Raw genomic sequence first — 4,433 nt, forward strand, 5'->3', positions numbered from 1 at the left:
TATTAATATGATTACAAAATTTTTGAGAGTTAGCTTTCTTCCTGTTGGGAATAGTATTTCTTTTTTTCATTTGGAGCCCCATGGTCTTTTCCTGCTGAAGATTATGGCTTTTTTTTCTGGGTGACTCATAAGCATTTGTTTTGACTTTCCCCCCCCTTTTTTTTTATTCTTGACTCTATTCTAATGACTTCAAGAGCAAGGACTCAATTTTAAAGCTGTGGGCTGCAGGGCTCACAGCGAACAGCAGAGGCCAAGGGGCAGTCAGTCTATCAGGGGCACTGCTCTGAGGGTGGCACTGCTCTTCTATAAACTCTTCAGGGACCAGGGCTGAGGAGTGGGGCAGACCTGGTCCTCTGCGACAAGAAGACATAAAAACAAGAACCTTGAGGACATGGAGGCTACTCTGAGGTAAAGAGGAACACTGATGGGCTTCCATTGACTTGCCCTGATCTTAATAAGGAAGGAAAAGACCCTGAGGTGAAGGAAAGTGAAAGGGAGGTCACTGGGGTTTCCAGAGAAATGATCTTCAAATGTTGCGTCAGCTCAAAGCATTCCACACATCTTCCTCCTTGTGTGATGGACAAAGACCCTCTCTTATTAATTTTTTTAAATCCCAGTTCCTGTCACAAGAACTGGCATATAGTTGGCACTAAAAAATGTTTCTGAAATGAGTAGAAAAATAACACAATTATTATTTTATTTTACTATTATTTACGTTACAGCAACAGTGTATGTAATACATAAAGATATCTTGAATATAAAAACAACAACAGCATTTCTTAGGTGCTTATGCTATCATATGTTTAGAACCTTATGTCCATTATTTCTTTTAACACTCAGAATAGCCTTCTTAGGTAGAAGCTATGGTTATCCTCATTTTAGAGATGAGAAAACCAAAGTTTTGGAAGGAGGTTCTGCAACACTGTTGTGGGGTTTAGGGTAGCAAGCTAAGTAAGGAAAATAAAATAATGGACATTACAGAGGAGAGTTGAGGGTCCAACTGAGCATGGACCACATGATTCTGAGAGAAAACGCGCAGCACAATCACTGTTTGCCTCAGCCAATGCCTCAGTTGGTTGAGTTTACTTTGTCTTAGAATCCAGTAGTTATGCAGACATGACCCCCTTTGTGCTCCTTTGGACTTAGGAGGGGAGAAATTAGTGAATGGAGACAGGAACAACTGAGATGTGTTTGTTCTACAGCATGGTAGGGATGAGTTATTGTCGTAGGCTCTTGGGTATTTGAGGTTGTGATTCACCCCACCATCTTAGCAAAACTACTCGGCTACTGGCCTATATGATCTTAACATTATTCAAGAAATACTGAAGTACATTCAGAAAGGGCCACTGGAGGCTGGTGAACTTGGTGATTTATGCAGCCTATGTTTTGTGCAACTCAGTTACCTGCTGACTAATTGGGGTAGGGGCTAGAGGAGGAGAGAAGAATCCTCACCAGACAAACAATGGAGCCATTTGGGCAGAGTTGCTGGGCAGAGTTCCATTCATCAAAAAACAGCACATTATCTACCTCTCATTAAACCAGGGCAAGGCAAATGCACTAGGTATGAAGGCATTGGCTGCTCCCTTTTAAATGAAGCCCCATGTCCGCTTAGCAAAACGTAGGAGGGTTTGTGTGATCTTCCCTGTATAAGGGGAGGGGGAACAAGGTAGACAGGACTTAAATTGCTGCATTGTGAAGAAACAGTTATCTTTTATTTTCATTACTTTGGGCAAGGAAGAATTTGGTATTATATCAACCCAGTACTTCCAGGTATTTCTACAATCTGTTTGTAAAAAAAACCAACTTGTACAAATTGTGCTATTATGGCTTATTTAAGTTTGGATCCAGACAATGGAGCATTCTGAAAAGAAAGCAGAAAGGACTGTGAGATGTTCCAAATGGTGTCAACTAAGGATCAGGTAGAATAAGTGGCCATGACTTTCTGAGCAGGGGTGGCTCTGACACAGAAGCTCTAGTACAGAAACCCTGTTTGTATCTGCAAACACTTAAAAAATCTCCCTACCTGGTTCCACCAGAGAGATACCAAGTTATTAATTTGGAATACAATGTGTACACCTGGAGTTTTGAAAGCTCTTCAGGTCATTCTAATACACAGTTAAGCTAAGAACTGTTTAGGGGGTAGCAGGACTGATTGTGAATGAGACCCTTCTGATGGGAAAGGAACTCTTTTTTTTTAGCTCCTTTCTTTAGTGTGATAAGAAGTCATAGGGAGGCAGATTTGGGCTCTACAGAAAGAAGAATGTTGGAAAACTTTGAGCTGAACTGCAAATGGAAGTGGACAGTGCTAAAGAAGCTTTGCTTGCTGGAGGTGATCAAGGAGAAGGTAGACGGAAGACCACCAACTGGGGATGTTGAACTAGGCCAGTGATGGTACCACTGTGCCAGGAAGACCAAAAGCGTCCTCATGGCCCCTCACCCTTCACTCAGAGCTGCTCTGCTTTCTCTCTTTTTCTGTATTGGTCTTCCCCATAAGATTTCCTTTGAAGAAAAATCTCAAAATACAAAAGTTTTAAAATCACTTAACTATTAAAATTTTTAAAAATCACTTAACTACTTGGCCTTTATGGCTAGCTAGTTTCATCTCTGAAATTTTATAGTATTAAATCCTATTTGATATTTTCTAAGAAATCAGGTTACCGATTGATCCATTCTTCCGAAGTCTGAGGGGAAAGGAAGGAGAGCATGAGAAGCGTGAAAAGTGTAAATAGAAAAGGGAGGACTTCTCTTCTCTAAGGGCCAGAGGCAGGAGGCTTTAACCCTGACTCAGCTTGGAATTGCCTTTTCAACAGAATACCTATAAACCAGTTAAAGCAGAATCTCAGGATGGTGTCTGGTGAAAGATATTCACAAAATGTGGTAAAGTTGAGAGCCACTCACTGCTTAATGGTGGAGCAATGAGAAATGTTCTTTTGCATATATTGAGAGCAAATGAGTCAGCAACCTATGACACAGTGGTTCTTAAACTTCAGGTGCTTCAGAATCACTTGAAAGACTTGTTCAAATGCACCCAGAGTTTCTGATTCAATAGGTCTGTGACCAGGCCAAAAATGTGCTTTTTAAACAAATTCCAGTTGATGCTGATTCTGTTCATCTGAGAACCATACTTTGAAAACCATTCTTCTAACAAAAGGGATTTACTTTAGACATGAAAATAAAAACTCTCTTAATAGTGGTCAGTCAATTTACAGTATGAACCCTTGATATGTTGTGATAGTGACATTTTCCCTCTGTGGTCTTCCTTGCAAAAACACATTAACCTAGTCTCCCCCATGTTGTAACAAATGGTAAGGTTTCATCTTTTTATGGCTGAGTAATGTTATATATATATATCACGGCTTTTTTATTCACTTGCTTATTGATGAGTATGTGGGTTGCTTCCATATTTTGGTTCTCGTAAATAATTCTGCAATGAACATAGGGGTGCGTATATTCTTTCAAATTGGTTTTGGGTTTCTCTGGATATATACCCAGAAGTGGAATCTCTGGGTTATAAGAAGTTCCATTTTTAATTCTTTGAGGAGCCTCTATATTGTTTTCCATGGTGGCTACACCAATTTGGGTTCCTACCAACAGTGCATGAGGGTTCCCTTATCTCCTCATCTTTGCCAATCCTGCTAAGTGAAATAAGTCAGAAAAAGACAATTACCACATTATCTCACTTATATGTGGAATTTAAATAACAAACTATTCTTGCAGAATAGTTTGAAAACTTAGCAAACTATAGCGTGGAATTAATGAACAAACAAAATGACACAGACTCATAGATACAGAGAACAATCAATGATCAGCAGAGGAGACATAGTTGAGGGACTGGACAAAAAAGGTGAAGGGAATAAGAAGTACAAATTAGTAGTTACAAAATTGTCATGGGGATATAAAGTACAATACAGGGAATATAGTCATTAACATGTAATAACTATGTATAGTGCCAGGTGGGTCCTGGAGACATTGGGGGAACACTTTATAAACTGTATGATTATCTAACTGCTATGCCAGCAGTCCCCAACATTGTTGGCACCATTGGGTAAATGGCACCAGGGACCAGTTTCCTGGAAGACAATTTTTCCATGGATGTGGGAGGTGCAGGAATGGGGTTAGGGGACATAAGGTAGAGCACAGGCAATAATGTGGGCAAAGTTTCGTTCACTCACCTTTGCTGCTCCCTGCCTGCTGTGTAGGTCAGTTCCTAACAGGCCACAGACTAGTCCGCAGCCCAGGTGTTGGGGATTCCTGCACTATGCTGTACACCTGAAACTAACACAAAACAATATTAAGTGTAAATTATAATTGAAAAATAAAACATTAACCTAGTCTCATAGTGAAACAAACATCAAACAAATACCAGCTGAGGGATGTTCTACAGCATATCTGACTAGTCATTCTCAAAATAGTCAAGGTCATCAAAAACAAAA

The sequence above is a fragment of the Sturnira hondurensis genome, unplaced genomic scaffold (assembly GCF_014824575.4).
Source record: "Sturnira hondurensis isolate 20B ecotype Veracruz unplaced genomic scaffold, ASM1482457v3 Scaffold0004474, whole genome shotgun sequence".
NCBI lineage: Eukaryota > Metazoa > Chordata > Mammalia > Chiroptera > Phyllostomidae > Sturnira > Sturnira hondurensis.